Consider the following 8,575-nt stretch of genomic DNA (forward strand, 5'->3'; position numbering starts at 1 on the left):
TAAACTTCACAGCAAAAACGCTGTGAAAGTTTAAAAAAAGTCGAACCTTCACAGCAAAAACACTGTGAAGGTTTTAAAAGGTTACCTTCACAGCATTTTGCTGTGAAGTTTCAAGTGTAAAATACTGGTCTCACGGGTCTCACGAAAACAGGTTGGTCTCACATGATCCCAAGTCTATATATATATATATATATATATATATATGTATGTATATATATATATATATATATGTATATATATATATGTTGGAAAAAAAGGGTTTTCCCATTTTGGGGCATAATATTTGGAATTCAAATAATCTCAATTTATGTTAGATTATTGTAGTTTGATATTCTCCTCCGTAATTTCTTCCTTTCGAGACATTGAACGTCAAAAACGGGCTTCGTATGAATGAGAAATTAATCAACAAAGTAAGGTATTAGAAGGGACTGTAAAGAATGTTCATAATTAAACATTGTAAAATATTATTCACAAATGTACCGGTGTCATATTGTAGAAGAATGTTCATAAGTGAACATTGTGAAAGAATATTCAGAGATTGGCGATCGCATGAAAGACAGAAATCCATAACCTCCTGTTTCTAGTTACCGTGATATAAGGGTATGGATATTATTATCTTATCTCACACTACAACAAAATTAGGTTTATAGGACGCCTCCAATCTCTAAGCGTTATAATATACCGTTTTATAGAACTTAATTTATATGACCAAAATATAAAGCGTCATATCTAAGGGCGTTGTAATAAATTTATATGACGCTTTTGGACGTCTTAACAAGTTTTTTGGGATATCTTTAATACAAAGTGTTGCATTAGCAACTTTATAGGATACTTTTGAGAAAGTGTCCCATAAACTCAATTTTGTTTATAAAACACTTGTTTTTACAGGACAATTTTTCAAATAATGTCCGATATATTTGCTAATAAGATAGTTTGTATTAAAAGTGTTCTAAAAAAAACTTATTAAAATGTCATATAAACTTATTACAACGCTTTTGGATGAAATATTTTATTTTTTGTTCCTATAAACTATGTTCTATAAAGAGGTCTATTAAGACACTTGGAAATTGGAAACGTCCTATAAACTGAGGAAGGCAAAACAGGATTTCATACTCTTAACGAATTCCCCAACGGGGATCAGGGAAAGTGCAGGGACCCGAAAAGAATCGGGCTGGTTATGAGAACGGTCTTAGTTATCGGTTTCGAGGACGGGGTACCAATAACCGGCCCGTTGTCATTCCTAGTACTATAAACCCGATTTCATTATAGTGTCACTCTACAAATCATTTTATTGTTTCACCCTTATTCACATATGAAGAAGATATATTTAATTTAAAAAGACGAAATTATTATAAGTTGTCAATTAAAAAAGTTGATGATTGAGACCGTTAACACTAATCTCTTGGTTAAAAAAAATGAGTTTTTATATATAAAACAGAAAACTATATATATATTATGACCAATTTATAGAGTTATGTACGTGCAGGTATTTTAAAGTTAATTTGGTATTATGAAACTGTATTTATATACCTCTTGATCATCATTAAATCCATACGTAGTTGCTTCTTAACGTGTACCTCAATAGCTATGATGACATTCAGATTCATCATTTTCTCCCTTGTACAAATTAATCATCCTTTTTGGCACATTAATAATGAAATTAACAAAATTACATTATAATAATAATAATTAATACTTTAATCAACCACATTCTAAAATACATTACTCTATAATTATTATTGTTTTTTTATTAACCTGGATATTCAATCTGCTATGCGAGCCGACTAATCCCAGGACGACAACCTGTTTTGCAAATATCCCGGAGTCACCGCATTTAAACCTTCGGGGACACAATAGGATTTTTATTCTTCCTTGGATTTGAACCTGAGACCTTCTGGTACTTTTGATATTTGGAGTCAAGTTCAAATCAATCAAACACCACCCTTGGTTTTGTTATTATTATACTTAATTGTAACACATAAAGTAATATACCAACAACTGCAATCCCAATGCATTTCCCATTTGGTTGATGTTGAAAACATCAGAATAAACAAAAAAATTTCATTCCAGATCCTATAAATCAAATAAGATTTTATAAAAAAAATGAAATTTAAGTCCATTTCAAATCCTACAAACCAAACACATGAAAAAACTTAAAATCCTTCCATAAAATCCAAATCCATTCGAAAAATTAAAGCTGGAGTGAGGGATATGATCCTCCATTTTGCAGCTAAACTGGTATGGTGATGGTTGTAATAAAATATACGAGAGTAATGGGTTGAGAGATGTTATGTTAGGTGTCGTTTACCAAACGCTTACACGGGTAAGCGCTTACCAAGTCACTTTACTTTACCAGATGAATATGACAAAGACTAAAAATCTTACGCGGTAAGAGCAAAGACAATAATCTCTCAGTCTTACCCGGTAAGTGAGGAAGGGGACTCTTACCATGGTTAGCGCTTACCGGGATAAATTGTTGCATACGATGCATTTTAGAGAATACAATCTTATCCAGTAAAAGTTTACCGGGTAAGTGTTTAGGTAAACGGCTCCTTCGTATGTAAAGGCATGAGGCCATAAGTCATAATTGATGTTTGATGCTAAAAGATTCGGGTATTGTTGGTGTTAGAGGTGAAACATCACCTTCAAGTTCAACTCCAAGGTGAGGCCCATTCAACTTTCCATCAAAACTAATTCACTACAATAAGTAGTTGGATGAGAGGGCCCCACATGAATATTTGTTATAAAAACCCAAAGTCAACAGATTTAAGTAATTCTAAATAAAACATTTGGTACATAACCACCCAACTTACTATTTTACTCTATAAACAAATACACTCCCACACATCTATAAAAAGGAAGAAAAAAGAGTTGGATCATTTGAGAATAATTTTTTAGGAGAATGTTTCTCAATCTCTAAATGTGTTAATGTTCATATATATAGACCTAATTAAATGAGAACTAATTAGTTTGTGATAACCGTGAGGTCCAATCTCAACCACAAATCAATAGATAAATTAGAAAATTTATAATTTTGGTAATTTTTAATTAAAATTTTAATGTAAGGGCATTTTAGGTATTCTCTCTTCTCTCTCCTATCTCCTCTCTTCTCTCTCATTCCCCCGGCCACCGTCCTCCGGTGATACCACAGTGGTATCACAATGCATCTTATATGTGATTGGGTATCACACTGTGGTCGTTTATGCAGTCAATCGAAATATGTAACACAGTGGTATCACAATGCATCTTATATGTGCTTGAGTATCACACTGTGGTATCATCGGAGAACGGTGGCCGGAAGACGAGGACGGAGAGAGAAGAGATGAGAGAAAATACCTAAAATGTCCTTGAATTAAAATTTTAATTAAAAATTACCAAAATTATAAATTTCCTAATTTATCTATTGATTTGTGGTTGAGATTGGATCTCACGGTTACCACAAACTAATCAGTTCTTCCTTGAATGGACCCCTATATATATATATATATAGAGAGAGAGAGAGAGAGGGATGTTATTCTACACCCTTTGCCATTCCTACACCCTATACAACCCTCATCTCAACCATTCAATTTTTAATCAATTAATTGTTTCCTAATATGTTTCCTAATATAAAGTATTAATTGAGATATTCCTAATATACCCTATAGGGTATATTTCTTTTACAACCTTGTGCATTTGTACAACCTTTGCAACCCAATTAATTGAGATATTTATAGGAATGATTGGAGTTCATTTATTATGATTTGAATATTTATGGAATATGAATAGAGTTTATTAATTATGATTAATACTTTATATTAGGAAACAATCAAAACTTCTATAAAATCACATATTCATCAAATGAAATGGACGGTTGAGATTGAGTTGGTTGCACAAATGTCAAAGATTGTATAATAACCAACCTCTCTCTCTCTCTCTCTCTCTCTCTCTCTATATATATATATATATATATATATATAGGAGAGGGATTAAATGTAAAAATCAAACCATTAGTACAAACAATATAAACATCATTCAATTTTTTTCTTCACTTTTTTCAATTATAAAAATTGATTAGTCATTTTTATTGTGTAGAACGTTAATTCGCACACACACGCACATGGAGCTAGATAATACTGATTTTAAAACTATTATTAATCGATATGCATCAAAGAATGCTTGAAAAAGTTTTATAGGAATCATTATCATTTCTTATATTCAATTTTATTTTTTATGATAAAAACCATTTACTATAATTTTTTTTTACCAATCAAAACCCCTTTATTTTACATTCGCTTATAGAACAAATGAATTATTGGTCATTTCTTGTATTTAGTTCTTTCTACATACATACAAGCCCGTAGTATATAAATATTGATAATTTATACACAAAACTTAATCCAGAGCCAGCCCAAAGGGTGGATGAGTCTGCAACGACACAGGGCATCAAAGTCTAAGGGGCATCAATTTAAGCCCACTGATATTATTACCGATAAAAAATTTAAGGATACATAAACACTTCCTTACCACTAAGCTATAAATATATTTTGATATATTTTCCCTCCTATATTAATTTTATTAGTTTTTTCGCGGTTTAATTTTTTTTCTTCCTTTTCTGTTTTCATGGAAACATTTATTTATCTAAAATAAAATTAAGCATATTCAACAATTAATGTTTTCTATGTATTTTTGTTTTAAAAATCACGTGATAATATTTTGATATACTACAATCTTACCCAATAAATTAAATTATAGTGTTGACTCCTAACGTTAAACACTTACTGGGTAAGCATTTAGGTAAACGGACCCTAAGTTTTCCTAAGTTTTAAGACGAATTAAAAAGCTTTATATGGTCGTATACAATTAGTTTGAACACAACTATCATGATACACAAGTTTTTAATGTTCAATTTAACTTGATATTACATTATGATATTATATAATCATAAGATATGCATTACAAAAATAAACTATCATTCAATAACAATAACAAAATTTGGCTTAGGTATGAGATGTCTAGCGTGATTAGGTTCTAAACCCTTTAAAAAACAGTATATTTCATTTATAGTTTTTAAATAGTGGGGGCATTATTTTACCTTCTCGCCCAAGACATGAAAAACCCCATGACTGACCCTGACTTGATCTATAAAGACAACTTACGAGCCGTTTACCAATACTTACCTGGGTAAGTGCTTACCGGCAAAATTCAAAACTATCAATTACTTACCGGTAAGATATTAGTCCACCAAAACGATATCGTATGCAACAGTTAACCGGGAAAGTGCTAACCGTGGTAAGAGTAGTCGTTATCACTTATCGGGTAACACTCTCAGTCTTTGCCTTAGCTCTTACTGGGTAAGATTCTTGGTCTTTGCAATGTTGATTCAGTAAGGTAATGTGGCTTGGTAAACGCTTACCTGGATAAGCATTTTGTAAACGACCCTTTAGTTCATACAAATATCTGATAAAAAAAAAGACAAATAACATTTAAACCATATAAAAACATATTATATTAATTATATTTGTTTGTAGCAAAGACCCCAAAATTATGGGGACAAAGAAGAAAAGAATGATAAGCACATGTAATCATTACATCCAATTAAGCCTTTCAAATGTTACCTACCGTTTGCTCCACCAACCATTATTAAACAATTTTTAACTTCACATCTAAGTTGTTAATCCACCCACCGTTTCAACTTCACTCCATTCTAGGATGGAATTTGTAAACTTTTTTCTAAAGTATGACACTTTTTGTAACTATGGTAAACTTGAGGGATCTAATTTAAACTTTACTTTTTAGATATTGGTCCCCCTCCCCTCCCCTCATTATTAATACTTTTTTGACAATTTTCGGTATGATTGTATTTGCGATCGATAAATTTCGATAAGTGTCGCTTTTAAACGTTATACGTGATGTGGTCACAACAAGTTGCTCGACAGTCGTATGGTTTTTAATGACGGGTTGCAATCACATATATTGATGTTCTGTTAGGTTATTTTAGGGTAGGTTTGTTACGCAACTTAATGAGTTTAATGAGACTTGTAGCTTATTTGATCGTTATACTTGATTGTTTGGTGGTGATTGTTTATTCAGTAAGCTTGCAGAGGGCTTTATGCAAAAAGTCAAGTTTTTCCAAACCTATTTGTCCTAGTTAAAAAACGCGTTCATTTCACCTATGAAAAAACCTCTGAAACAAAAACATTTTCAATCTGTATATACATATTAATCCACACAGACGGTTTTATTCATACAAGACTTGATAGAAAATCAACAGCCCGTTCCTAACAGTTTGTGGGCCTCGGGTGAGATATAAAAAATGGCCCTCGATAAGTATGAAAAAAGTATTTAATATGTCGTTTTTATCAGCAGAAATAATATTGAATTCAAGAAATGTTTATAATTCATATAAACCCGTTTTTTCGAGTATTCCTAAATTAATATTATCTATCATATCATTTACATAGAATCGTCAATCCATTCTACCATAAAAAAACATCAAATGATATATCTTCAATATATAAATTGACATCATTTGGAGTCACAATTTTGACTATTTTAAGTAATAATATATGTAAATTAATATAAATCAGTTGGGTTTCCATCTTAGCACAAGTTAAAGTTTTGCATCATAACCACAAGGGTCAAAAATACCAGGAGGTCTCAGGTTCAAATCCAAGGAGGAATAAAAATCCTCTTGTGGCCGCAGAGGTTCAAATGCAGTGACTCCGGGCTATCTGCAAAACATGTGGTCGTCCTGGAATTAGTCGGCTCGCATAGCTGATTGGATATCCAGGTTAATCAAACAAAAAAATTGCATCACCATTTTTAAACTTCTACGATTAAAACAAATCTTTTTCGAAACCATCAATCCTAGCATAGTTTGAGATCTTATACTTGTTTTGGAGATAGAAGAGTATTTGAAATTATCCATTAAATATTAAGTAATAAGGAGTCAATAATGTATGAAAAAATAAGAGTAATTTTGAAATCTTAAATATAAATACAAGTTGGACCATCTCATATAGCTGTTAATGTATATTTTTCAAAAAGTAGGATTGAACCAAAAGGCTAAAATCCAACCAAAAGGCTAAAATCCAACCAAATATACCCTTAGGGTCCGTTTGATTTGCAGGATTGTTTTTTAAGGGATTTGGATTTCATGAAGGGATTTGGATTGCAATAGATTTGAAATCATTGGTGTGTTTGATTTATAGGATTTGGAATGGAATTGGATTTCATTATTTATAAATAATTATAAAAATAATTGAATTACATTTTTATTAATTGATCATTACAAAACAAATGTTTTTAACATTTTTTAAAACTGTATTGCATACAATTCTATGAAATCCCGAGCACTCCCTAAGGATTTCAAAATCCTATGTTTGAAGGATTTCAATTAAATTCTAGGATTTTAAATCTAAAAAATCCAACAAACCAAACATGAGATTGAAATTGATTTGAAATGCAAATCCCCTCAAATCTATCATTTAAACCAAACGGGCCCTTACAGTCTTTGTATCTGATTGTTGTTTAATGGGTTATTGAGAATATATAAATGAACGCAATAACTTGGCTAAAAAAATATATGATATATCGATGAATAACAGATATTTAGAGTTGATTGTCATTTTTTTAGAAAAAAAAATGAACAGATCTTGTAGGACTCTCAAGAAATCTTTCGATTTCTTCCAGACTCTAATTTTTGTTTGTCGGTTTTGGAAATATATCCATTTATAGATACACGATTTACATCTATAAATTTTGAGAAAAGAAAAAAAAAATTAAATTTAAATTTTTTAATATATTTATATTAAATACAATAATTGGAGAAGAACAATTATACCTATTAGTCTTTTTCCGGCTTCACCACTAAATAAACAAATAATAAATAATAATTTTTATTTTGAAAAAACACATGTTTAAATCCGGACAAATTATATCAAAATACGACGTATTTTGTTTATGTCGATGTTTTATGTAACCTACTTTCAAAAGTTTCGATTTTTTACTTCTACGATTTACAAAATTATGGCATATATCTTTTACTTTGTTCACAAAGCTTGTTGAAAATCTCATTTTCATTGAGAATCGAGAAATCACAGAGAGCTTGTCACGTGTCCATATTCATTATGAATATGAACCTTTTACAAAATTCATCAATGAATACAAACATTCGTAATGAATGTACATGACACGTTCTTGGTGGTTCCCAGATTCTTATTGAAAATAAAATTCCAACAGAACCTGCCACTGTTGAAATAATTATATCAAAGACGTAAAATGTTCTTATTGAATCAGATATATACACCTAAAATAAAACTTATAGAAATTAGTTCCTTATGATAGAAAACAAATTAAAATACGTTTAATTTTTTATATAACTTGACCTTTAATTTTGAGGGTTTTTAAATAAAGAGTTCGATTAAAGTTGATGTGTCAATTTGAGTTATGAATGAAAAGGTATCGAATAAATGAAATGTGGTAGCATTTAATTTTGTAATTTTCTCGTTGGTGACGTTTTTTAGTTTTGATATTTTCGCTTTGTTTAAAAATTATAGTATCATACATAAGGACGATGGATTCTGTAAGAATG

Source organism: Cynara cardunculus (assembly GCF_001531365.2).
Source record: "Cynara cardunculus var. scolymus isolate 2C chromosome LG 5, CcrdV1, whole genome shotgun sequence".
Classification (NCBI taxonomy): Eukaryota; Viridiplantae; Streptophyta; class Magnoliopsida; order Asterales; family Asteraceae; genus Cynara; species Cynara cardunculus.